Genomic DNA, 10,754 nt, shown 5'->3' with positions numbered 1-10,754 from the left:
CAATAAGCTTCTAGAGTGCTGTTGAGCCCAACCCTACCGTTTGGACCATGCCAAGAACCTTTCGGCTGCAAAAAAGTGTATATTTTCATTATAATTAAAATTTTGTTTTCTGAAATGCATTACAGTTAGCATGTATGTTGAACTGTCAGTCCACACTGGAAAGACTATGGTTGAAATACATAATTAAAAAGCACAGGTTAATGTGACGTTCATGTCCAAGCTTCTTCCCTGCACTAGGTTATTATTTCCAGGACAGATCTGAGAGCGGTGCCAGTTTCTTCCCTCCACGAAAGAGAAGAAGGACCTGTTCTGGTGTTCACGGTCTCCTTTAAAAGTCCAACCTCATTAGCAGCTACCTGTCGTCAGACGATCTGCCTCTCCTCCCGCTCAGCCAAACCATGTCTTATTGCTCATTCTTTCTTCCTTTGTGCTGTTGAGCAGGCACACCTGTCATATTCGAGCGAGCTTCATTCGTCGCTCTGAAAGAACGCCAGAGACAGCAGAACAATCTCTGCACTGAAATTAAAGACAGTGATTTATTGTTCCAGTTTCCAAATCGTGTTTTTGTTCATTTATGAGCAGCAGCTGGCACGCTGTTCAGCCCAGAGAGAGTAAAAGTCTTCAGCAGTCACCCTAATCACTAAACCAGGTATGATGATGGTGCTGCAGGAGAACAATAAGGAGACAGAGCAGCAGTGGGGCTTAGAGTAAACAGGGAGAAAAAAAATAAAACAGAGCTGTATGGGAGACAAAGCAGGTCTGTGGTGGAGGCGTTTGCAGATGAGCGCAGGAGATAAAAAGGAGAAAGCTGTGAAAGGCTGAGAATTCATGGGAGGAAAAGCAGCAGTGCCTGGAGTCTAGCGACTATTAATAATGTATCAGGGGGGCGACTACCACACGTGCTCCTCATTTGGAGACACCAACTACACCTCATCAACTAAAACACCGGGGAGTCACAAAGACATCGAGCAGCTGCAGCACAGCAGCCTGGTCTCTCCCACAAAGACCCGACATGCAGTCAGCAGATCAGCAGCGCTGCTGGTAAAAACACTAACGCAACATCATTTAGCACCTCATATTTCACTGTGTTAGTCCATTTCCCTTTGTCGTTGACACAGGGTGCTCCTTTGTGATTATTTTTTTTGTTTGTTTTCTTCATATTAAAAACTGTACTTCTATTTTCATGCATTGTGCAATAGCTGTTTTCATTGTTCTGCGATGGACTGGCGACATGTCCAGGGTGTAACCCGCCTCTCACCCATTGACAGCTGGAGACAGGCACCACAAGGGATAGACGTGTTAGAAAGTGGATAGATGGATGGTTTTCATTCTTCTTTGACTCTAATATTTTACTAATATAAAAGACAAATTGTTCTTCCTTTATACGCATTTCTAATTCTAATGGAAAATTAACTTATTATTGATTGATTACTTTTATTAAAAAAAAAAATAATAATTGCATGTGTCCTGTTCAGATATCAGTAAATTTGTATTGTTTCATTGTGAGTCTCCTCCAACTCCTCGGTGTTTTCTTCCCTGGAAAAGTTGGATCGACAGAAATATTCTGCGCAAATTGCACGCATGCATGGTGGTTATTATGAGCACATTAGCGGTTAATACTGACAATCGTGCAACAAGAAACGATGTTGCAAAACAAAACCCCTGCACAGAAAACAACATCTGCAACAACTCAATAAATACTTAATGTGAACGGCTTCTAGATTGTGCTGATGTTACACAAACATTAGGAAGCCCCCCCTCAGGAGACTCGCTGTGTTTGGTGGAGTGAGTGTTTCCCCGAAGCAAACATTCTCTTATTAACATTTAATAAAAGACGCAAACTATGCTGATTTTGCTGTTTTTTTATCTCCTGCAAAAAGTATCCAATTCTAGAGTTCACAGAACAGAGATAAATAGACTACAAATGATATAAATTATATTAAGCCACCTAAGTTTGGAGCGTTAAAGGCCTTTCAGTCAGACCAAATGTTAAATGTGCAGGATGATTAGTTTTGCAGGAATCTCCACGCAGGAGCTGCCTGGGAACCTCCCCTTGGAGAATGCTGACATCTTGTGGTGGAAAGAGGAACTACATGGGTTGATTTAACATTTCCAGCTTCTCGAAACAGAACATGTCTGGTTGTTGGTTAATTTTTAGGGTCAGCCTTTGTTTCCTGTACATTAAAAGAAAGGCATGGAATACAGGTTTGGAAAATAAGTTATAACCTGATAATGTAACCCACGAAGAAAGCCTCACTGTGAAGAATAAAAACCCCGGTTCTAAGTTTTATCTAAAGTACATGCATAGAAACAATGTGGAAAGACTGCCCATTATATTAGAAGGATGTTTGATGAGTGTATATGTTACAGGTCCCAAATATGGGACTGTAATAACAAATTTAAATATCCTGAAAGACAGGTGAAATGAAAGGAGATTTAGACACAGCAGCTTTCCATGTTTTCTCCCAAATTGGATCTGAGTTATTTATTCAGAATAAACCACAAAACACCTGTGCATCAACTGTCTCGCTCAAGCTCCAGTGTGGTGCACAACACACAAAGCACACAATACACAAATATACAATAGTAAATAGCAATGCATACATAACAATTCATACAAAACCACTTCTAACAAGCAGAGTGTCGGAGCTCAACATGCTATGTTACCTGAAAATGAACCAAGAGACGGCAGTTAACCGACTGCAGTACCGTTATTCCAGTTAAACCGTTATTTCAGTTAAACCGTTATTCTACTGGCTAACGGTTTACAGTAGCCTACCTCAGCTAACTGCCTCGATCAACGGCAAACTTTCTATTTATACTCTTATTGTTAAATTATAAACAACACTACAATCAGTTATCAAATAGACATGTAAAGATGGACAGTTTACCCATTACTGACCTGAAAGACAGGTGAAATGAAAGGAGATTTAGACACAGCAGCTTTCCATGTTTTCTCCCAAATTGGATCTGAGAGCGAGCGGAGGTCCGTTCCCATAGCAACCGGAACGCAACTGCTTGTGCCATTCCTTAAAGCGACAGTGTAAATATATATATATATATATATGTACATAGAGATCATATTCATTTACTAATAAACATATGACCAATGTGGTCACCTGTTTTGGGTGCGCCACACGCTCCCCAACTTCAAAAGTGGCTCCTGACACTTGCTACCATCAGCAACTAAACCTAAGAATCACTAGTGAGAATCTCTGTGTGACTAAAGGTAAGTATGTGTGTGTTTGAGCATGTGTGTGTGCGCGTGCGTGTATGTATGTGTATCTGTCTGTTGCTCAACCCTGCAGGCCAGTCCCAGGTAAGTATGTAGGTGTGTGTGTGCATGTGTGTGAGTGTATGTATGCGGGCCAATCAGTACACCAGACACATATAAGGTATACTATGAATGGGAATAAGGTATGGAAGTGGTGTCTGGAAGTAACTGGGGTATGTATGCACTCCCCATGGTGGCATTGACGGCGTCCCATAGGCCCCTACTGTATTGCAACTGGCTGGGGGTTGGGAAGAGGGCTGTCCTAAGGAGCTGTACGTGAACATCTGGGCAGGCCTCCTTTCACGTGTTGACCTCCGCATCTGTAGTGGGCTGGACTGTTCATTGTTGGACTGTTCACTGACTGCTTCAGGGGTTACTGGCCTCTCCTGCATGGCATCTTCCTGTCCATCTACTGCAGGCATTGGATTGACGGGTAGGTATTCCTCTTGGAGTGCTCTATGTTCACTTTGTCTGCTTTCTACTACAGGCATGCTCTCTCTCCTTGGAAGTACACTGTCAGTCCACTGGTCTTCCCTTTCAGGCAGGATTTGCTCAGGTACATTGAGTCTCTGAGGGGAGATTACTGGACTGTAGGTCCTCTGGAATTCTTCCTGGAGAGGCTGGGTTTGGTTGTTCTCAGACTCCATTCTTGATGGTATCCTCAACCAGTATCGAGGCTCATCCTCATTGTCGGAGGAGTCACTACTCGGGCGCCACTCACTCTGTCTCTCTGTGTGGCGTGAAGAGCTGTTTCTTGCTCTCTGTCGTGGCTGGTCTGTTGATAGAGCAGGTAGGTGTCTCGGTGAGCCTCCTTCTCTGACAGGTGATCTCTGTGATGACTGGGGTAAATCCACAGGTAAGTCGTTGACCAAGTGAAGCAGGTTGCGGTGTAAAGTTCGTACTCGACCTCCACCTGTTTCTGGAGACACTTTATACACCGGCCCATCTGCGATCCTCTCCCTCACAACATGAACTGTGTCTTCCCAGTACGGCTTTAGCTTTCCAGGGCCCCCTCTTTCCCTCACGTTCCGCACCAAGACGCGGTCACCCTGCTCAAGGACAACACCCTTCAAATGTTGGTCGTAGTATCTCTTTCCCCGAGAGCTGGATTGTTGACTGTTCTCTGAGGCGAGTCTGTATGCTTCCTGCATCCGAGAGGCCCATTTCTCTGCATAGCCTCTTGGGGAAGTTGCTTCTTCTTCAGACAGCAAGCCAAAGATCATATCCACAGGCAGACGTGGGTGACGGCCATACATCAGGTAAAAGGGTGAAAATCCAGTTGCCTCGTGCCGGGTACAGTTATAAGCGTGGAGGATTTGGGGTAGGTGTTCTCTCCATCTTTCCTTTTCCTTCTCCTCCAGGGTCCTGAGCATCTGAAGCAGTGTGCGGTTAAATCTTTCTGCAGGATTTCCTTGGGGGTGGTAGGGAGTGGTCCTTGAGTGACCCACTCCACTCAACTGTTGCAGGGTCTTGAAAAGGTCATTCTCAAATTCCCTCCCTTGGTCATGATGTAGTTTCCATGGGTAGCCGAACCGTGGAATGAAATCATCGAAAAGTTTCTCTGCAGCTGCCTTCCCGGACTTGTTTCTGGTGGCATAGGCTTGGGCAAATCTGGTAAAGTGGTCTACAACAACCAGGATATACTCAAAGCCTCCCTTGCTAGGTTCTAGATGCAGGTAATCAATGGACACAAGTTCTAGGGGTGAGCTGGTGGTAATGCTCCCCATTGGTGCTCTGATGTGGGAGACCGGTTTCTTCTGCTTGATACAGGGACACTTCCTTGTCACATAAGCTTCAACATCCTGTTTCATGTAGGGCCAGTAAAACCGGTCTCTAGCGAGGTCCAGGACTCTTTCCATACCCATGTGACCCATGTCGTCATGGAGGTGTTTAAGGACCAAGGATCGGTACTGAGATGGCAGGACAAGTTGACTTCTCTGACTGGTTTCCCTGTACAGCAGACCATCCTTCAGCTGTAGTCTCCCCCACTCATGCAGTAGTTTCCTGGCCAGGCCACTTACTCCTCTTCTCATGTCACTCGTCAGTATGTTGGTGTTCTCTTTCAGTCTGATGACTTGACTGATCACAGGATCATCTTGCTGAGATTTCATGAGTTCGGCATGGCTTATGGCAGGGAGCAATTCTGGTGACTGAGATGCTGGGCGTTGTGAGAGGTTCAGAACAGCCACATAAGCAACGTCTTGTTGCTTTGCTGCCCTACTGCCCTCCCACATTGCCAGAATGGTGTCTCTTGACAGCTCTTCTGTGCAGGAGTCGACATAGCTGTTGATGTTCACAGGCAACCTTGACAGTGTGTCTGCATCCACGTTTGCTTTTCCCGGTCGGTATCTCACTTCGAACCTAAAGTCAGCGAGCTCACCCACCCAACGGTGACCAACAGCATTCAGCTTAGCAGTGCTCATCACGTATGTCAATGGGTTGTTATCCGTGTACACAGTGAAGTGGGGTGCATAGAAGAGGTAGTCCCTGAATTTTTCACATATTGCCCACTTCAGTGCCAGAAATTCAAGCTTGCCTGAGTGAAGGTGGTAATTGCGCTCAGCAGGCGTGAGTGTTCTGGACCCATAGGCGATTACTCTGAGTTTCCCTCCCTGCCGTTGGTACAGCACAGCACCAAGTCCTTTTTCTGACGCATCTGTGTGTAAGACAAAAGGGAGGTTAAAGTCAGGATAGGCAAGTACTGGTGGGTTAGAGAGGACATGGATGAGCTGGTCCAAGGCCCTTTGATGTTCCTCCCTCCACTGGACAGGAGTCCTGGATGACAGCTGTGCTCCTTTTCCCTTGTTTGTTCTGGGTGGAGGCGTACCAGTGACAGGGGGTTTTACTTGCAAGAGTTCATACATTGGCTTGGCAATTCTTGAGAAGTCTTGGATATATGTCCGGTAATAGCTGAGGAACCCTAGAAGCTTACGGACTTCTCCCACGGTGGTCGGGGTCTTGGTCCTCAACGCCTGGATGGCTTCCAGATCCTTGGGGTCAAGTCTTACTCCCTCAGCAGACACCAGCCTTCCCACATAGCGAACTTCCTTCTTGAAAAGCTCGCACTTTGTTGGTCTGAGCTTCACACCGTGGAGCTGGAGGGCCTTCAAAACATGTCTCAGCGCCTCCACATGAGCTCCAAACGTCTTGGCATAGCAGAGGACATCATCTAAGTAGGGGATGCAGCATTCGTCCCGCAAGGAGCTGAGCATCTCCTCCATACTCCTCTGGAATGCTGCTGGGGCATTGGAAAGGCCAAAAGGGATACGTACCCACTCATACAAGCCCCATGGGGTGATGAATGCAGTCATGTGCCGTGACCCCTCTGCAATGAAACCTTGATGGTAGGCTTTTCCTTGATCTAGGATTGAGAACCAGCTGTACCCACCCAGCGTGTCGATAAGATCTTGGATACGGGGCAGGGGGTGTCTGTCTGGAACGGTCTTTTGGTTTAGCAGTCGATAATCAATGCAAAGCCTCAAGGTTCCATCCTTCTTGCGGACACAAACAACAGGAGCGGCATAAGGGGATTTTGATTTTACGATCCACTGCTTAGCCAGCAAGTCCTGGATATACTCCTTGACTTCTTTGTAGAGGGGTTTGGGGACAGCCGCATAGGATCGCTGCACTGGGATGTCATCTTTCAGTGTTAAGCTCATCTGGAGACTTGGGACACACCCAATGTCATTGTCATCCTGTGCAAAGGCGCTGGACTCCTCATAAAGCATTCTTCTCACTGTTGCTTGTTGTTCATCTGTTAGATGGCTTATATCAACAGGAGGGTGCCACAGCTGGGACGTAGGCTCTGCTCGGTCTTTGTCATACTCCCCAACAGGAACAAGCTCAGGTGAGTTGACACTGTTTACCTCGAAGCTGTGCCTCTGGTCTGTCTCTACCACCTTGTCAATTGACTGGATACTGCCTAGTATTGTAAAGTGGTTGAGTGAGATGCTGTGCTGAGTATGGTTGAATACAGGGATCTCAACAAAAGGCCGTCTGGTGTGGTGGACCTCAACCAGGCCATCACCCAGGTCTAGCTGTTCCAGTCTTGGGTCTTCCTGGCTGACCTCAAACAGCACCACTGGTGAGATGAACTCAACAGGCACCTTGCATCTGATGTGAGCAGCTCGGCCAGGGTGGATGACAAAATCCCGCCGGCCAACTCTCACCAATGCTTGGTCCTGGGTGTGTTCCTGGGTCTGCACAAAGTTCACAATGGCCTCAGCTGTATCCCCTTCAATCTGCATGGCCTTCTGCAGCAATTGAGCAACGATAGTGACCACTTCAACTCCGCCCTCCCGTCCTTGGATTAGCTCCTGGATCACATTAAAGCCTACGATGGGTCTTGTGAGGCTCACACGGCTGACCAGAAAGGGTACTCGGATGGAGAGCCTTGGATCTTCATTTCCAGGCAAGTTAAAGGTAAGTTCAACCCATCCATCATATGGTATTGGCTCACCATTAGCAGCTGTAAGGTCAAGGTCCCTATCACCCATAAGCTCACTGAGAGGGCGCAGTTGTTGTTGAGGTAAGTGTTTTTCTTTCCATGCATGGCTGATGATGCTGACCTGAGCGCCCGAGTCAAGAAGTACAGTCACGGCATGTCCACTGAGATTGCATTTCAATGTGCATTTCTCCCCGATAAGCTTGGCCACTCGCTCCGCTGATGACTTTGCACCAGTCAGTGGCTGGGGGTGGATGGCACGGCTGTAATTAACCCGTGCTGGACCTGGCATATCAGCACCTTGATGGGACTGAACGTTATAGCCGATCACAGGTAGTCCCCTTGCCGTGACCGGGGTGCATTTCCCGACGGTTTGGTCCTCTTCAGGCATCCCACAGCACGGTGTCCGTTTTCCCCACAAGCGAAGCAGTGGTTGCAGTCAGGACGGCTATTAGCGACACAACTGGGGCAGCCACGGGGTCTCTCTGTCCTCAGTGGTCTACTCTGCCTATTGGGGCAGCCACAGTTACACTGTGGCTGAAGCTCTGAGGTTGCTGGCTTCACTGCTGAGGCACTGGACTGAAGGGTGCTCACTACCTGGGTCAGGGCCTGTACTTGAGCACTCAACTCATGAATCTGCTCGTCCTTGTGGTCAGCGGTACACTTCCCTGCACTCTCGTCCCTGCTGCTGGCTTCAGTACTTTGAGCATGAGCGGTTCTTGGATGGGTGCTGCGCCCCAAGCGTCGCTTTCTCTCACTCTCCTCACTTGTTGTTTTAGTGACCTGCCTCAAGAGTGTCTCATCAGTGACTGCAGGGTCGGAGAGGAGGAGTTTTAACTCACGACGGACGTAGTCATGCTTTTCGCTTAAGCCCTGATAGATGGTGTGGAGGAACACATTCTGTGCTGTTAGTGCCTCGTACTTGATGTCTGCTCCCGCCCACTTGGATGTGAATATCACTCTCTGTTTCAGCCCCATCATCCTGTACAGGAATTGCTGCGGTGTTTCATGCTCGTGCTGCTTGGCCGTCATGAGTTCCTGGAAGAGCTCAGTGCTGCTTTTCTCTCCTAGGTGTGACTGAAGGAAGCTCTTAAGTTCACCTACCGTCAGGTCCTCTTTACTAGCAAGCATGTCTTTGAAGTTGCCAGGCTTTATGACACGTAGCACAGCGCGGGTGATCTCACCTTCAGTGTGATTTTCTCTGAGGCCTTCATCAATCTGCCTAGTGATGTTGTTGTAACTGATCTCTGAAGTGTTATCGCCAATTTGCCCACCATGTATCTTGAACTCTTTCCTTTGTAGGAGGGGAAGGTCTTTAAGGGCAATCATGCTTTCTGTGCTATAGGTGGTGTGTGAGGTGTTTGAGTGCAGTTGCAGTGTGTCATGTGGGGTGCGAAACTGGCTACTGTCACGAGCAGTGGGTGGATTGTCTGCCATGTGCGTGGTGGGTGGAGCACTACTCTGTTTTAGCTTGAGTTCATTGTACACAGTGAACAATTTACTAATCTGTGTTTCAAGATCTTTGGTCTGAGAAGCTAAATCTGTTGTCGCAGTGTGTATACTGGTACCCTGGGTGTTCATGCGTGCAACCTCAGATGTCACCGGTGATACTTTCACATCAGATACCACCTTCATATCAGACACATTAGAATCTCCACTACCCCCACGACCCACACTCTGACTATGGCTGTTAATCATTTTGTCAACCTGGTCTTTTAGCAGAAGTAACTGCGACATGCCCTCATCCTCCAATTCCAGTAAAGCTACACTGTCCATGTATGAGCACAAATACTCAATACCACTCTCGTCATCATGTTGGTGCAACTTAGCTAGGTCCTGGTCGGGTGTTGGCGTGATGTCAGTTGCAAGCTGGAAGAGTTCATCAACAGACAGATGGAACAGTCCCTTCTTGATGGACCACACCAGCTTCTTTCTCTCGTGGCTCATGGTGGACGGTTGTCAGATGTCTGTGGTCCTCGAACTCCCTCGCTCTGGCAGCAGTCAGACGCCCTGGATTCGGACAGACCCTCTTCACTCTGATGACACGTCACCGTCTGGTCCACAGGTTCATGGATCACTGGACTGGCGTCCTCCAACAGCTGTCAGCGGTGGCGCCAATCCCGGACTCGAGCCCCCAAAATTTGTTACAGGTCCCAAATATGGGACTGTAATAACAAATTTAAATATCCTGAAAGACAGGTGAAATGAAAGGAGATTTAGACACAGCAGCTTTCCATGTTTTCTCCCAAATTGGATCTGAGTTATTTATTCAGAATAAACCACAAAACACCTGTGCATCAACTGTCTCGCTCAAGCTCCAGTGTGGTGCACAACACACAAAGCACACAATACACAAATATACAATAGTAAATAGCAATGCATACATAACAATTCATACAAAACCACTTCTAACAAGCAGAGTGTCGGAGCTCAACATGCTATGTTACCTGAAAATGAACCAAGAGACGGCAGTTAACCGACTGCAGTACCGTTATTCCAGTTAAACCGTTATTTCAGTTAAACCGTTATTCTACTGGCTAACGGTTTACAGTAGCCTACCTCAGCTAACTGCCTCGATCAACGGCAAACTTTCTATTTATACTCTTATTGTTAAATTATAAACAACACTACAATCAGTTATCAAATAGACATGTAAAGATGGACAGTTTACCCATTACTGACCTGAAAGACAGGTGAAATGAAAGGAGATTTAGACACAGCAGCTTTCCATGTTTTCTCCCAAATTGGATCTGAGAGCGAGCGGAGGTCCGTTCCCATAGCAACCGGAACGCAACTGCTTGTGCCATTCCTTAAAGCGACAGTGTAAATATATATATATATATATATATGTACATAGAGATCATATTCATTTACTAATAAACATATGACCAATGTGGTCACCTGTTTTGGGTGCGCCACATATAAAACCTAAAAATCGATAAATAATGCTTAGACAATCTGTTCCTTTTATAAATCTTTTGTTGAAATCCTCTTCCAGGAAATGATCAAGGTGGTTTATGTGCTTATTTTAATTTC

The 10,754-nt window shown here is 46.8% G+C and overlaps 1 long non-coding RNA gene across 1 annotated transcript; it reads left to right on the top strand.

Annotated features, from left to right (window-relative positions):
* Positions 1–9,865: 9,865 nt before the first annotated feature.
* LOC118562929 lies at positions 9,866–10,533 on the top strand. The gene is made up of 2 exons (XR_004930892.1): positions 9,866–9,917; positions 10,412–10,533. It is a non-coding gene; the product is annotated as an uncharacterized LOC118562929 (long non-coding RNA).
* Positions 10,534–10,754: the final 221 nt, after the last annotated feature.

The sequence above is a fragment of the Fundulus heteroclitus genome, chromosome 4 (genome assembly GCF_011125445.2).
Source record: "Fundulus heteroclitus isolate FHET01 chromosome 4, MU-UCD_Fhet_4.1, whole genome shotgun sequence".
Lineage (NCBI taxonomy): Eukaryota > Metazoa > Chordata > Actinopteri > Cyprinodontiformes > Fundulidae > Fundulus > Fundulus heteroclitus.
Note: the sequence above shows the minus strand (reverse complement) of the source record. Positions and strands in the feature narration are given on the sequence as shown.